This window comes from Mesoplodon mirus, assembly GCF_964341445.2.
Source record: "Mesoplodon mirus genome assembly, chromosome: 5".
NCBI lineage: Eukaryota > Metazoa > Chordata > Mammalia > Artiodactyla > Ziphiidae > Mesoplodon > Mesoplodon mirus.
In genome coordinates, this window is record NC_138980.1 from 74,188,986 (window position 1) to 74,205,974 (window position 16,989).

Here is a 16,989-nt window from a genome sequence, read left to right on the forward strand (position 1 = left end):
AAAACTGGGATAAACCAATAAACTCTCACTAAAAGAACTCTGATAGATTGCACCTCTGCAAGGAGAAAAATCATCTCAGAAGGAAGGTCTGAAATGCAAGAAGGAATTACCCAGTTACTATTTTATACAGGATGATATTATTTTCCTCCAGAAATGATTTATTTCACTTTAGCATAAGGACAGGCCATCTTAATTTAGTCTGAGATGGGTGATAGAAAGCTGGGCTTTGGTTTTAACAGACTGGTTTATTTTGTTAGTTCTTATTCTGAGAGTGTAAGTCTTCAGGGGTCCCAAGTGAAAACCTGGCAGTATTTACAGGAACCCCACCTACCTCGTGGGCACTGAACTTCCATTTTTGTTCCATTTTACCCATGAGACCACCTAAAACTCTGCTTTATCCACAGTCCAGTCCCTCAGCCACAGCTTTTCTGTCAGCTTCTCTGTGGCTCAGCTCCTCAACCTCTAGAACAATGCTTACTGGTCAGTAAATGCCCCAAGGCAAAAGCTGTGCCATGTCAGACTCACTTCTAAGTTTCCTTCTCTCTAGGACCTTAGTATCTTAAGTCTTCACTGCCTTGTTAGCTCTCTGATTTTTAAAATAGATTTTTTAATCTATTTAAAAACAGCTTTCTTAATTGTTCTTAGCCAGAGGGCTAGTTTGTGCAAGCTGGTCTAAGTCTGAGGGACGACTGTACATTGAATAGCATGTTGATTGATTATCCACCTTTCTTGCCTCTAGGAACAACTTAAGGTAACAGCCATCACTATAAATCCCTAAGCGTCAAAGATCAAGGCACCCTGGTTGCCACTATAGCCTTGCTGCCAATTGTAGTAATTATGCCCACCTTTTCTCTGATGATTAAGTGCCCCCAACCTGGCCACTGCCATTCTAGGGATCCCATCGTGCCCATTGATATTAGGGAGTCAATGCAAGCATCCTCCACCTTCAACCCAGCTTACAGAGAACATCCACTACCAAGCTATGCAATGATGCCTGTTTCTCCTCACTAGTGCATCCCTTGCTGTGTTAGTGAAGGAGTGTTCTCTGTGCCCTCTAGGGAATGTCGTCAGAGCTTCAACACCACAGAAAGGAAGTTCTGGTACCTCCATTTCATATTCTGTAGGCCTTCATCAGGGTCAGGTTTCAAAGAGCCATTCCAGCAAATTGTCAAGATTAGCTCTTGGCAAGGTGTTCTTGCCAAAACATTAAATCCTGAGTCAGTAAGTAGCCCCCATGTCAATGAATTCAAACCTACTCAACTCTTAAGTTCTTCTAGACTAATAGCCTCAGGTCCACTATGCTCTGGATTCTGACAGTACATATTAGTGAGCTCCTTTCACTTCCTTGCCAAGACTGTATGTCAGTTTTAAAAAGCTATTGCCTCTCAGCTTCAAACCTACTTTCTATACTCTGCTGGAACTGGGGTTCTGCAAACCAATTTCTCCTTTGCCAGCTCTTTCTCTGTTAGAATCTGTCAATAGCAGAAGCTAGATTAGGAGGCTGGAGGAAGAAGGGACTTGATCCTTTCTGTTTGCTTCCTATTCTTTATTTCTGTTTCCTACTCCCACCTTTAATATTCATATTCCTAACCCTAAGGTTAACCCTGGCAGCAACAGTTTGTTCCAGTAGCAGCAACTGATTACTTTGCAGTTTTTCCCATATTCATAGAACCAACCTCAGCACAACCTCATTTCCCTCTGGGACCGCAACATCAGCCAGTCAGCACTCCCTCAGAGGTCTGGATCCCATTCCCATAAACCCATTTCCTGAGCTCAGAAATACTACCAACAGTGGGGCAGTGCCCACTTCTCAGAGGTCTGAGTTTCAGGCCCTCCAAGGTACTAGGTTTTAATATTGTTAACCCTTTCCCTTTGATACCCAGCCATACAGGTGGTAATTGCTTCCCACAGTTGCTAGCTTCATAAAATACCTTATTGTTCCCTTTTTATTTTATTTTATTTTATTTATTTATTTATTTATTTATTTATTTATTTATTTATGGCTGTGCTGGGTCTTCGCTGCTCTGCGCGGGCTTTCTCTAGTTGCAGCGAGCAGGGGGCTACTCTTTGTTGTGATGTGCGGGCTTCTCATTGCGGTGGCTTCTCTTGTTGCAGAGCACGGGCTCTAGGCACACAGACTTCAGTAGCTGCAGCACTCAGGCTCAGTAGTTGTGGCACATGGGCTTAGTTGCTCCGCAGCATGTGGGATCTTCCTGGAACAGGGCTCAAACCCGTGTCCCCTGCATTGGCAGGTGGATTCTTAACCACTGCACCACCAGGGAAGCCCTTCCTGTCCCTTTTAAAAAAAAATGTTTTTTTATTTTGGTAAAAGTCACATAATATAAAACATACTATTTTAACCATATTTAACTGTACAGTTCAGTGGCACTAAGTACATTCACATTGTTGTGCAACTCTCACCATCAATCCATCTCCCAAATTTTTCACCTTCCTAAACTGAAACTCTGTCCCCTTTAAACGCTAACTCCCCACTCCCCCTCCCCCCTCCCCTCCCCTGGCATCTACCAATGTACTTTCTGACTCTACGAATTTGACTATTCTAGTCAAATTCAGTACTTCACATAAGTGGAATCAAACAGTATTTGTCTGCACTTACTAATGTGTATTGGAATGCATTTTTAAGGTTAACTTAATATATGTCCTGCAAACAGATTGTACCTTCTCTTTTTTTGTCCCTGTGCTATACAGTAGTCACTGACCAGCCAACTACTTCATACACAGTAGTGTACATATGTCAATCCCAATCTCCCAATCCATTCCACCCTCCACCCTCTTGGTGTCCATACATTTGTTCTGGATTTCTGTGTCTCTATTTCTGCTTTGCAAATAGGTTCATCTGTACCATTTTTCTGAATTCCACATATATGCATTAATATACGATATTTGTTTTTCTCTTTCTGACTTATCTCACTCTGTATGACAGTCTCTAGGTCCATCCACATCTCTGCGAATGCACAATTTTGTTCCTTTTTATGGCTGAGTAATATTCCATTGTATATATGTACCACATCTTCTTTATCCATTCCTCTGTTGCTGGACATTTAGGTTGCTTCCATGTCCTGGCTATTGTAAACAGTGCTGCAATAGTTTTTTAAGGAACTTCCATACTGTTCTCCATAGTGGCTGTATCAATTTACATTCCCACCAATGGTGTGAGAGGGTTCCCTTTTCTCCACACCGTCTCCAGCATTTATTGTTTGTAGATTTTTTGATGATGGCCATTCTGACCAGTGTGAGGTGGTACCTCATTGTAGGTTTTTTTTTTTAATTAATTAATTAATTTATTTATTTATTGGCTGCTTTGGGTCTTTGTTGCTGCACGCCAGCTTTCTCTAGTTGCGGTGAGCGGGGGCTACTCTTTGTTGCAGTGCACAGGCTTCTCATTGTGGTGGCTTCTCTTGTTGCAGAGCACAGGCTCTAGGCACATGGGCTTCAGTAGTTGCGGCATGCGGGCTCAGTAGTTGTGGCTCGCGGGCTCTAGAGCACAGGTTCAGTAGTTGTTGTGCACAGGCTTAGTTGCTCTGCAGCATGTGGGATCTTCCCGGACCAGGGCTCGAACCCGTGTCCCCTGCATTGGCAGATGGATTCTTAACCACTGAGCCACCAGGGAAGCCCACCTCATTGTAGTTTTGATTTCCATTTCTCTAATAATTAGTGATGTTAAGCATCTTTTCATGTGCCTCTAGGCCATCTGTATATGTTCTTTGGAGAAAAGTCTATTTAGGTCTTCCGCTCATTTTTTGATTGGGCTGTTTGGGGTTTTTTTGATATTGAGCTGCATGAGCTGTTTGTATATTTTGGAGATTAATCCCTTGTCAGTTGCTTCGTTTGCAAATATTTTCTCCCATTGTGAGGGTTGTCTTTTTGTCTTTTTTATGGTTTCCTTTGTTGTGCAAAAGCTTTTAAGTTTCATTAGGTCCCATTTGTTTATTTTTGTTTTTATTTTAATTACTCTAGGAGGTGGGTCACAAAAGATCTTACTGTGATTTATGTCAAAGAGTGTTCTTCCTATGTTTTCCTCTAAGAGTTTTATAGTATTCAGCCTTACACTTAGGTTTTTAATCCATTTTGAGTTTATTTTTGTGTATAGTGTGGGAGTGTTCTAATTTCATTCTTTTACATGTAGCTGTCCAGTTTTCCCAGCACCACTTATTGAAGAGAAGACCATAATTCCAAAAGATACATGTACCCAATGTTCACTGCAGCACTATTTACAATAGCCAGGACATGGAAGCAACCTAAATGTCCATCAACAGAGGAATGGATAAAGAAGACGTGGTACATATATTGTTCCCTTTTTGCTTTTCTCATTTTCAAATGCCTGCTTAACAGTTATTTATATTCAATTCCCTCTATTAAAGTAACTGGTATAGTTTCTATCTCCTGACTGGGCCCTAACTGAAACAGGCTATCTGAGATCTGACTCTGATTATTAGCCCAGAGGCAGTGAGGGATGTTGAGGGAGGGTCACAAGGAGAACAAATGTCATCATGTGAAGCATATGTTTCAGGAGAAATAATTATTCTGTCTCCAAACAAGAAGCTACTCTACTCTGGTAATGGGGAAAGGGCTGCTTATGCCACTTAAGGAGGCCTCAGAAAAACTGGGGCTTTCAAGAGTCTCAGGTTTTCCCACCCAAAATTTCCTATCGCAGGTCTCACGGTCTTACTCTTTCCCTATAAGAGCCCCAACTTTGATAAAGAAGAATGTCAAAGGTACACAGCTATTCTCCCTTGAAGTGCTACAAAGACCTGCAAATAATCAGACCCTGAGCCTAATTTTCAGCTCAGTCTGCCTTATGGCTGTAGGAGATAAGGGTCTGCTATAAAGTTGCCATAGACATATCCTAGTATTCGGAGCATATCTTTAAGTGGAATTAGAGTGCCCTGAGCCTATAATTCTCATTTGGAAAGGTCTCCAGTGCTGTCAGAAGAGTCAGTGTATTCTGCAATCCTTATATAATAATTAACATGGTTCCCATAAATCCCAGCCACTGTAACTGCCATTGCCTTGCTCTCCATCTGCCCTTCACCCAAATTAACCAAAGTGTAAAGCTTAAGACATCTGAAAGCCATGGCATGGCAGAAGTTATTGCCAGGACTTCTGTGGAGGTCCAGTAGTTAGGACTCCGTGCTTCCAATGCATGGGGCACAGGTTTGATCCCTGATTGGGAACTAAGATCCTGCAAGCCACGAAGAGCCACCAAAAATAAATAAATAAATAAATAAATAAATGCCAACCTACTTATTCTCAGCAGTAGGTTCCTATTATTTTAGAGAGGTGAGTGATCCAACTCCAAAATTTCATTCCAAGGGTTCATTACACCTGATACCGATTGTCATAGCCCAGGTCTCCTCAGAAAGCAGAGCCTGTGGCAAGGATTGAAGCGCTGACACTTTATTTGGGAGTTACAGTAAGTCCCCTACATACAAACCTTCAAGTTGTGAACTTTCAAAGATGGGACTGTGCCCCTGCAGGGCAGCTGTTGTACTGTACTGCTGTACTTTTCAAGGTACCGTACTGCAAGATTAAAAATGTTTTATTTTTTGTGTTTTTTGTTTGTTATGTATTATTTGTGTGAAAAGTATTATCAACTTGTTACAGTACAGTACTATATAGTCGATTGTGTTAGTTGGGTACCTAAGCTAAATTTATTGGACTTACAATCAAATTGGACTTACGAACGTGCTCTCGGAATGGAACTCATTCATATGTAAGGGACTTACTGTATAAGCCCAGGTTGGTGAGGCTGAGGAAAAGGGGGAAGTGAGGGGAGAAAGAAGTGAAGCAATGTGATGTGATACACTGGCCACAACGTCACACGGAGGCAGGAAGAAGCATAGCAAGTCTCAGCAGGTATGTTTGCTTGTCTCATGGAATTGCTGCAGAAGTGCTGAAAGGAGAACGTATACCTTAGAACAGTGCAGAGAAAGGGCAAAGGAGAGAGGAATTGATATGGCAGACTCCCTTTTTCTCTTCCATACCCCATTTTTCAAGGTTTACTCCACAGGAGCTTACTTCCCTGAACTTCCAAACCACATCACCCAGTCATCAGCAGCCACATAAGAAGCCAGACCTCATTCCACACAGTGTGGCATTACGTCTATGTCTGCAAGTGAAGGGGAGAAGCTCTGAGAAGGCACACAAACATGTGTCCAGTACAAACAGGAATTCCCAAAACTGATGTAAGAAGGCAAAGAAAACTGGAAGGGTTCTATAACCGTTAAAGAAATTCAATCAATCATTTAAAATCTTCCCACAAAGAATACACAAAGGCCAGATAGTTCTATAGGTAAGTCTCCACAAACTTTCAAGTCATATGTAATTCCAAACATATATAAACATTTCCAGAGAATAAAATGGAATATTTTACAATTCATGTTGTGAAGCTAATATATATTATAATAAAATCAGAAGGGGATTGTATAAGAATAGAAAATTATGATCCTATACTCACTCATGAACATGGATGCAAAAACTGTAAACAAATGTTATTAATTCAGGGACTTCTCTGGTGGCACAGTGCTTGAGAGTCCGCCTGCCAACACAGGGGACACGGATTCAAGCCCTGATCTGGGAAGATCCCACATGCCACGGAGCAACTAAGCCCGTGCGCCACAACTACTGAAGCCCGCACGCCACAGCTGCTGAAGCCTGTGTGCCTAGAGCCCGTGCTCCGCAACAAGAGAAACCACTGCAATGAGAAGCCCGCGCACCGCAATGAAGAGTAGTCCCCGCTTGCCGCAGCTAGAGAAAGCCCGCACGCAGCAATGAAGACCCAATGCAGCCAAAAATAAAAAATAAATAAATTTATTTTTAAAAAATGTTATTAATTCAAATCCAGCATGTATAAAAAGATATTATATAATAAACTAACTTGAGTTTATTCCAGGAGTTCAAGATTCTATATTAGAAAATCTATTAATATACTTTACTACATTAACCAATTAAAGAGGTAAATCACATTATATCAATGCAAAAAAAATTACTGAAATTTAAAATCCATTTATTATAACTACTTTTAGCAAAGCTGAAATAGAAAGGAACTTCTTTAAGCTGATAAGCTTACAGCAAATACTGTGCTCGATGGTGATATGTAAAAGCATTCCTCTGAAAGCAAGGACAATGCAAGAATGCCTGCAGGACCACTGTACGTGCCCTTCACAATCCCAGGGAGCACCATTTACATCATAACCATTGCAGATTTGAATATGTATCATGAGGATTTCCTACCAGACAGGAGTAAAGTATCTTGAGGAAGAGGCTTTTTCTTCCAGTTTGCACAAAGGCTTTATATGGGCATGTGGTGGCCCTGGATAACGTTAACTCCATTTCTGTTAAAAACTGTGACTGATGGTCCTGGACTTTGCAATAAGATTTTATAAGTAGTACTAATAAATATGAGGGTTATAACAGAAGACACAAAACTCATACATACATACACATATGTATATATATACATATATATGTATGTATATATGCAAATGATACAATATGACAAAAATAAAACCCAAAAGAAGATAAAGTCAGTCAAATGATTATAAGGAACAAGACGTCAGCAAATTGCTGGATCAATATACAAAATCAATTATATTATTACACATCACCAACAAATAGAAATGCAAGTTTAAAGAAGATATCACCTATAATACAAAAATATAAGGTGTCAAAGAATAAATCTAACAAAATATGAGAGAAAATTTAAAACTTTACTGAAAGACATTTTCAAAGGACCTTAACAAGTGAAGAGACCTACTATGTTTATGCATATGAAAACTCAATACCATAATTTGGAACCTGATCTAAAAATTCAATGCAACTTCTATCAAAATCCCAACAGTTTTTTTCATGGTACTTACTTAGTTGATTCTAAAATGTCCATGAAAGAATGAGAGTCTAAGAACAGCCACTGCAATCCTAAAGAGGGAGATCACAGAGAGAGAACTTGCCCCACTAGATACCAGGCTTTAATAGCTAGGCCAGGGACTTCCCTGGTGGCGCAGTGGTTGAGAATCCGCCTGCCAATGCAGGGGACACGGGTTCGAGCCCTGGTCCGGGAAGATCCCACATGCCGCGGAGCAACTAAGCCCGTGAGCCACAACTACTGAGCCTGTGCTCTAGAGACCGAGCCACAACTGCTGAAGCCTGTGTGCCTAGAGCCCATGGTCTGCACCAAGAGAAGCCACCGCAGTGAGAAGCCCGTGCACAGCAACAAAGACACAGCACAGCCAAAAAATAATAAATAAATAAATACATTAAAAAAAAATAGCTAGGCCAATCTGATACTGACATGGGGTAGAGCAGTGGTTCTCAAGAGAGGGCGATTTTTCCCCCAGGGAACATTTGGCAACTTTTGGTTGTTACAGCTGGAGAGGACGGAGGGGATGCTACCATCATCTAGTGGGTAAAGGCCAGGATGCTACTAAACATCCTACATTACACAGGTCAGCTCCCACAACAAAGAATTATCACATTCAAATGCCAATAGTGCCAAGGTTGTGAAATCCTGGGAAGAGAGGTAGACCAACAAATAACTAACAAAAAATACGACCTTGGGGTGGACATATCCAGCAGGAAACAGCTGGAACACTCATGTTAGGTAACTTGAGGAGAGTTTACTTAATAAAGGGACCATTATAAAAGTGAGAACAGGGTGTAGGAAAACCATGAGGGAAAATGCAGTCCCCTGGGGCTAATCACAGGAGCTGTAACAGAAGAGGGAATAGTTACTGAAACTCTGAGCTCCAGAGGGCTGTGTGGAGAGGGCCACTGGTAGGAGCTGGGACACTCAGTCAAGGGACACAGCCAGCATGCAGCAACCTTGCAAGGAGAGAGCTGGGAGGACACGTATCCTGACTTGACTGAGCTCCCAGCCAAACCCAATGGGGAGCCCGTGAGCAAAGAAGTCATTAACGTAGTCCACACAGGTCTCTGCCTCCCAGGACTTGGGAAAGGTTAAAGAAGGGGTGGGAGAGGGTCTGAAGGAGCAAACAGAAGCTCTCCAGCACAAACAGAAGGATTTCATAAATAAACCCCCAAAGTACAGATTATTAAGGAGAAGATGGATAGTCAACATTCCTCAAATTTACCATAAGCAGAGTGAAAAGAGAAGCCACAATCTAGGACAAATATTTGTATCATGTATAAAAGACAAAGGATTAGTTTCCAGAACACGTAACAAAGTCCTCATAATCAATAAGAAAAAGATAAATAACCCACTAGGAAAAAAAAGGTAAATGACATGAATAAGCATTTCTCAGAACAGGAAACACAGATGGCCAATAAACATATAAAGAGATGTTCAACCTTGTTAGTAGTCAGGGAAATGCAAAATTAAACCACAATGAGATAACATTTTACACCCACCAGACTGGCAAAAATGAAAAAGTCAGATATTACAAGTCTTGCCCAGGATGTGAAGTAAAAGGAATTCTTACATGTTGTAAAGTATACGTGTAAGCAGGACAGTAAACTGGTACTTCTGAAATGTAGTACTTAGTAAAATGGAAGATGCATGTACTCTTTGACCCAGAATTTCAATCTACTAAAGAAATTCTAAAGAAATTCTTGCATGTGTACATCAGGAGCTATAAGCAAGTATGTTCATAACAGCACTGGGGTTTTTTTAAAATAAATCTTTTTATTTTAGAATAATTTTAGATTTACAGAAAAATTGTCAGGAGAGTACAGAGTACTCCACACTCAATTTCCCCTCTTATTAACATCTTATATAAGAAATGTACATTTGTCACATTGATGAACTAATACTGATATGTTATTATTAATTAAAATCTATACCTTATTCAGATTTCCTTATTATTTGTCTAATGTTCTTTTTGAATTGTTTTTAATTGCTAAAATTGGGGGAAAAACATAAATATCCATCAGTAGATAAATAAATTGTGGTTTATTCATTCACCAGATTACAGTAAATACAGCAAATGAAGGTATAGCTACATGGGTCAACATGGATGAATCTGAAAACATTTTGTCGAGCAATAAAAGTCAGTTTTAAATATATCCAACATGATCCCATTTATGAAAAGGTTAAAAGTCAGCAAAATACAATCATATATAATTTGAGCATATTTATATATGTGATAAAACTAAAAAGAACAGCAAAGAAATAATTAACCAAAAAATCAAGACGGTGGTTATCTCTGGTGGGGTTGGAGTGGGATGCTATGGAAGAGACATCTTCACGGGATAGGGTGGTGGGCACATGGGGTTTTATTTTGTTAAGCTTTAAACTGTCCATGTACATTTTATTTTATTTTATTTTGTATGTATGATACATTTCATAATCATAATTCTAAAGCTCTTACCCCCTTGCTCTTTTTTTCCCCCTAAAGCATATTTTCCACACAGTCCTCATCCTCCAGAATTCTGGCTTAAGGGAAAAGGTGATGCATTAGTGTCAGAGGAAACAGGAACCCCAGCCCTCCATGCCCAAACCAAAGAAATGTGATTATGTCTCTTATCATCCTTTCAAATCCCACCACACATCATGGTGCTTCCTGTTTCTCAGAAGCTGAAAAAGGTGCTGACATAATGTAATGAGTGGAAGCAAGGCTGTTTATACAGATCCACCCAGAACCCTGGGTATCACCGCAGTGGACAGGCTGGACTCTCAGCTGTGGTCAGGCGCAAAGGCCAAACTCAGGCCCCTAGTTGGGGAATGACCCCAAGTTTGAAGATTCATGGAGCAGGTGACTCTCGCTGTATAAGTAAGCAAGGCCACGTCATCTGCCCTCTAAGAAGCCTTGCACCACAGTGAAGGCGCTGCTGGGCTCTGGGCTTGGACTCCAGCTGGGGCCTGGGGATGTCTGCCACCACCTGTGCCTTCAATTCCTCCACATCCATCCCTCCCTTGTCTGGGCACATGGTTGTTTATCCATCACCCAGAAAACACTCACTGAGCACCTGTGATGTGCCACTCACTGTTCTCAGTACTGGTTACATGGCAAGGTGCAGGACATAGGCCTGCTCTAGCAGCATTACAGCATTACACCAGCAGACAGGTCAGACAATAGGCAAATGAAACAACTATAAACTGTGGTAAGTGCTATCCAGGAAAAACAGACAAAGGTGGAGGAAAATAACCCCATGCCAAGGTGTAAGTATGAAAGTCAGGGTACCCAAGTTCAAATTCTACTGCCTATTCTCTGGGTAAGTTAACTAACCTTCCTAGGTCTCAGTTTCCCTTTCTATAAATTGGAAGTGATAAACAAACTTACTGTATAGAGTTGACTGAACATTTATTCTTTAAAAAAATATTTGCTGAGCACCTCTATGTGCCAGGCACAAAGGATTATTAGTGAAGATGACAACAAGGCCTTGCCCAAAAGGTGTTTACAATGTATTGGAGGAAGTTGCTGGATAAGCAAAGGCCATTTCAGGTAGTGATAAGGGCTAGGTACTGATATGACAGAGGGAGATCAGGGAGGTGCTGGGGAGCAAGGGCCACCTTACATGTCAGGGAAGTCCTCTGTGCTAATAATGAAAAGGAGCCAGCTCTGGGGAAGTCTGGGGGAAGAGACTGCCAAACAGAAGGACTACCAAGTGTGAAAGTCCTGAAGTGGTGTGAACTTGGTGCAGTTGAGGAGCAGCAGGAAGACAGAGGCGGCTGGAGCACATTAGTTGAGGGTCAGGAGACAAGGCTAGGGAGGGAAGGGAGGGCCCATGCAGGCCATGAGAACACTTGGCATTTCTTCTACTATGGGAACTCACTGAATGTTTAAAGCAGAGGAGGGACATTACCTGACATGTTCTTAAAAGATCTCTTGCGTCTGTGTGGAAACAGATGAGTGTACTAATGTTTAATAAAGAAAATAAGTTAGGAGGCTATTACTCTAGTGTTGGTGGCTTGAACTTGGGTCTGTGTGGGATACAGGATGAACAGTGTGGGATGGGCTGGAGGAGGCAGAATCCCATCATGCAAGGCTTGTAGTGGGACCACTCCCTGCAGCTTCTTCCCTGCCCTTGGGATCCATATCTGAACTCCACTTTCTGTTGGAAAAGCCCTCCCCCTCTTTGAATTCCACCCTCTCTGTAGGTCGTAGGCCTCCCTGGACCTAGGGTCCCTGCCTCCTTTCTCCCCACCTGCTGCCTCATAGCCCTGGAGCCCTCTTGTGTAACTCAGATGAATGCTAGGCTCATCCAGCTCCTGAAACCTGGATGAGCAGGCTCCAACTCCCATCTGCCCACATGCAGCATTTGCCAAGGTAGCCGCATGTCCCAGGGGCTTGTGTTCGCGTGACCATCACTGGGTTCCTGCTCCTGCTGTTTATCCAGATACTTTACGAGTGCTGCTCCTAGAATGCAGCCCTTTCCACTGTATCCTGTTCACACAGCAAAGCTGACCAGCCACCCAGATCTCTATGACAGAAGCAATCTCAAACTGAACACTAGTGTTCCTGGTCTTTGAAGTTGTGTGGTGGATTTTCCTCTTCTCCATCCCCTTTTCATGCCCTCATCTCCAACTTTGTGCCATCTTGCCAGCTCCCCATCCCTTCTCATCCAATTCCAGTTCATTTCTAATACAGAGCAATTTCCTAGCTCTTTTGGGACCTCAGCTCCTATTTTCACCCAGGGACCCACGATCTCAGCTTCCCGGCTCCCTCTACTGTCTGACCCAGGTATTTCCCCAAGAATTCCTGCTAACACTGGATACTGTGACTGGCTGCAAGGCTGCCATTGAAGCCCGGGCACATATAGTGGTCCTAAGAGTTTAAGGTGCTTAAGACATATCAGAAAACAAATGAAACCTGTCTGACACAGAAGCCTAGGCTGAAGGAAGCAAAGCTCTGTTTACAGTTTTCAGGGGCGTTCACATGCCCCAACACCGCCCTCTGGTGGCTGACAGATGTTAATTCTAAAACCCACTGTTCCCACCTCTGAGGCCAAGCACCAGCCTTCCCCACCTTGATGCCCAATGGCTTATTCCCCAGATGTAGACAGAGCCACGTCCTTGGACCGAGTTCTGTCTTCTTCAAAGGAGCCATTAGATTTCTGGGGGCCTACCCAGTTGAGTCTCAGCAGTGGTCTGAGTCCAGTCAAGGAAAGAGGTCAGGTGGGACCCTGAGCTTGAATGGCCTAAGGGATCTAGAGATCACCACCCATCTTTGGTCTCAAGTCCTTCTCTTGACCACTTCACATCTCACAGCTTTTTGATCTCCACCCTAAACACTGCCCCAATGGGCATCAAGAACAAATCCAGGGGACAAGGGTGACTCTGGCCAATGGTTAGAACCATATGCACTGACAATTAAAATTGTGTCCAAGCATCACTTTTTCTCTCCTCATCCCTCAGGCTCATATCAGTGTTAGCTCCGTCAGAGGAAGGGGCCTGCCTTACTCATCCCTCAGATGCTAACACAGTGCGGGCAATCCACAAATTTCAGACGGCAGAGTGAACGGATGCAGGGATGAATGCGTGTAATGAATGTGGCTCATTCGCCCCCTCCTGCCTTCTCATCCTGCCTCTAGAATGCAGTGCGCTGTGGCTCTTAATAGCTTTTCACTTAACTACCTCCCCTACTCTCCCACCTCCAGCCCTCAAGTGACAATCTTTCTGGTTCCCCTCTGGCCTTGGTCTCCAAGATCCGCGCTTGTTGTAAGAACACTGGGCTAGGTTGTGTCAGGAATCCCAGCTCTGCCATCAATAAGCTCCTGGAGGTTCTCATCGCCCCATCCATAACCAAAATGGGGCACTCCCAGCCCTAGGAAGTAAGTGGAATGAGAAGGTACCCAACCTTACTTAGGACTGTGATGTCCTAACCCAGAGCTGCAGTTCTCTCTTTCAGCAACAAAAGTGTTGCAGGCGTGATGTAAAAATATACATACATTCACAAATGTACAAGACAAAAGCTTCCCAGAAGTATCCTCCATTAGTTGGGGATATGTTGTCACTTTATAGCCTCGGTGTCTTTCACTTTGCCAGGAGGGCACTTTAATTATCCATCTTTCATACATGGGGAAAGTGAGGATTAGAGAGGCCAAGTAACTTGCTCAAAGTCACACAGCTTGTGAATGGTAGCTTGGGATACAGAATGAGGACAAAAGATAAGTGCTGGGAGAGCATTCTGAAAAGAGAAAGTTTTCTCAAGTGCTCAGCTTTACCATCAGCTGTTTTCTGTCACTCAGGCTGTGGATGCAAAGGTTAAACAGTGTTAGCAATAGCCAGCTACAGGAGGATTTCTAAGTTGGGTGGGGATTGGGGTGGGTGGGGGTGTGCTCCAGCTTTGGGCTCCCACATTTTCTGTTCCTGTAACTCTGGGTTACAAAACTCAATTTCCTTGTCACCAGATTCTGTGCTCCTTGAGGGCAACCACTGCATTTTATTCTACAGCTTTACTGAGGTATAATTAACATAGAAGAAACTGAACTTAGTTAAAGTATACAATTTAATGTTTGGAATCTGTATGCATCTGTGAAACCATCACCACAATCAAGATAGCAAACAGATCAATCACCCCCAAAAGTTTCTTTGTACCACTTAGCAATCCCTTCTACTCTTTTTGTGCCTCCCCTCCTCTAGGCAATCATGGATATGTTTTCTGTCACCAAAGTTTGTATCTTCTAGAATTTTATAAAAATAGGATCATCCTCAGCCTAGTTTCTTTGACTCAGCAGAATTATTTTGGGATTTATCCATATTGTAGTATATATCAATACAGCTGACCCTTGAACAACATGGGTTTGAACTGCAATGAGTCCAGTTAAATGAAGATTTTTAAAAATAAATACATATATGTGTTGTAAATGTATTTTCTTTTCCTTATTGTTTTCTTAATAACATTTTCTTTTCTCTAGCTTACTTATTTCTAAGAATACAGTATATAATACATATAGAAAATATGTGTTGGGGAATTCTCTGGCAGTCCAATGTTAAGACGCTGTGCTTCCACTGCAGGGGGCATGGGTTCAATCCCCGGTCAGGGAACTAGGATCCTGCAAGCCACGTGGCACGGCCAAACCAAAAAAATGTGTGTGTGTGTGTGTGTGTGTGTGTTAATCGACTGTTTATGTTATCTGTTAAGGCTTCCAGTCAACAGTAGGATATTAGTAGTCAAGTTTTGGGGCAGTCAAAAGTTATATACGGATTTTGACTGTATAGGGGAATCGGCATCCCTAACCCTTGCGTTGTTCAAGGGCCAACTGTAGTTTATTCCTTGTTTGATTTATTTTTAAATTAACATACAGTTTAAAAAAAAACTTTGGGCTTCCCTGGTGGCGCAGTGGTTGAGAGTCCACCTGCCGATGCAGGGGACACGGGTTTGTGCCCCGGTCCGGGAAGATCCCACATGCCGCAGAGCGGCTGGGCCCGTGAGCCATGGCCGCTGGGCCTGTGCATCCGGAGCCTGTGCTCTACAACGGGAGAGGCCACAACAGTGAGAAGCCCGCATACTGCAAAATAAATAAATAAAATAAAAATAACTAAAAAAAATCTTTTTTTTGTGAACAGTTCTATGAATTTTAACATGGGTATATTTGAGTAACCAACACCACAGAATTAGAATACAGAACAAAAAAATCCTTGATGCTATCTCCAACTCCTCTACCCCTAACCTCTGGGAACTAATGATCTGATCTCCAACAACATAGTTTTGTCTTTTCAAGAATGTCATATTAATGGAATCAGTCAGCACATAGCTTTTTGAGATCAGCTTCTTTTACTCAGCATGATGACTAAGAAATTCACCCAAATCATGTGTTCATTTCTCTCTCTTCTTTCTCCCTTCCTCCCTCCCTCTTCCTTCCCTTCCTCCCCCCTTCCTTCCTCCCTTCCTTCCTTTTGTTTTTTTGAAGAGTAGTATTTCATTGAATGGATGCATGAGTTTATCCATTCACTTGTTGCATATTTGAGTTGCTTCCAGTATTTCACAATTATAAATAGAGCTGCTATAAACATTTGTGTACAGGCATTTGTGTGAACATACATCTTCATTTATCTAGGATAAACACCTAAAAGTAGGATCGCTGGATGATATAATAAATGAATGTTTAACTTCATAAGAAACTGCTAAATTGTTTTCTAAAGTGGCTATATCATTTTGTGTTTCCATCTGCAACGTATGAGAATTCCAGTGGCTCCACCTCCTCACCAACACTTCGTCTTGCCAATATTTTTTTATTTTAACCATTCCAATAGATGTGTAGTGATAGCTCATCAGTTTTAATTTGCATTTACCTATTAATGATGCTGAAACAGTTTCATTTGATGTAGTTGTTGATATATTATTGCTTAAGTCTGCCACTTCATTTTTTTGTTCATTTTCTGTTTGTTCTCTCACTTCTCATTTCTTTATTTTCTTGTCTCTGCCTTTTGAGTTCTTTATATATTTTAGATATGTCTTATCCAATATAGGATTTCAAATATTTTCAAATCTATGGCTTAACTTTTCATTTTCTTGATGATTTCTTTTGAAAATCAAAAGTTTTACATTTTGAAGTCTAACTTGTCAATTTTTCATTTATGGGTTATGCTTTTGGTATTGTAGCTCAGAAATCTTTGCTTAATCCAAGGTCACAAAGATATTCTCCTACGTTTACTTCTAAACATTTTATAACTTTAGTCCTTACAATTATGTCTATGATCCATTTTGAGTTAATTTTTGAGTGTTATATGAGGTTATTATGTAACTTCTTCTTCATGCACATAGTTATTCAATTGTCCTAGCACCATTTGTTGAAAATACAATTGAGTTGTCCTGGCACCTTTATTAAAAATGAATTGGGGGGCTTCCCTGGTGGCGCAGTGGTTGAGAGTCCGCCTGCCGATGCAGGGGACACGGGTTCGTGCCCCAGTCCGGGAAGATCCCACATGCCGCGGAGCGGCTGGGCCCGTGAGCCATGGCCGTTGAGCCTGTGCGTCCGGAGCCTGTGCTCCGCAATGGGAGAGGCCACAACAGTGAGAGGCCCACGTACCGGAAAAAAAAAAAAAAATGAATTGGGGACATCCCTGGT

At 42.0% G+C, this 16,989-nt stretch overlaps 1 protein-coding gene across 1 annotated transcript in view; it reads right to left on the minus strand.

The window, feature by feature from the left end:
* Positions 1–646: 646 nt before the first annotated feature.
* The window catches only part of LOC309805449 (uncharacterized protein), a 119,660-nt gene continuing 103,317 nt past the window's right edge, over positions 647–16,989 (minus strand). The window contains exon 3 of the transcript XR_014294243.1: positions 647–2,296. The gene's annotated coding sequence lies outside the window, so the exon portion shown is untranslated. The remainder of the gene's footprint in view (positions 2,297–16,989) is intronic.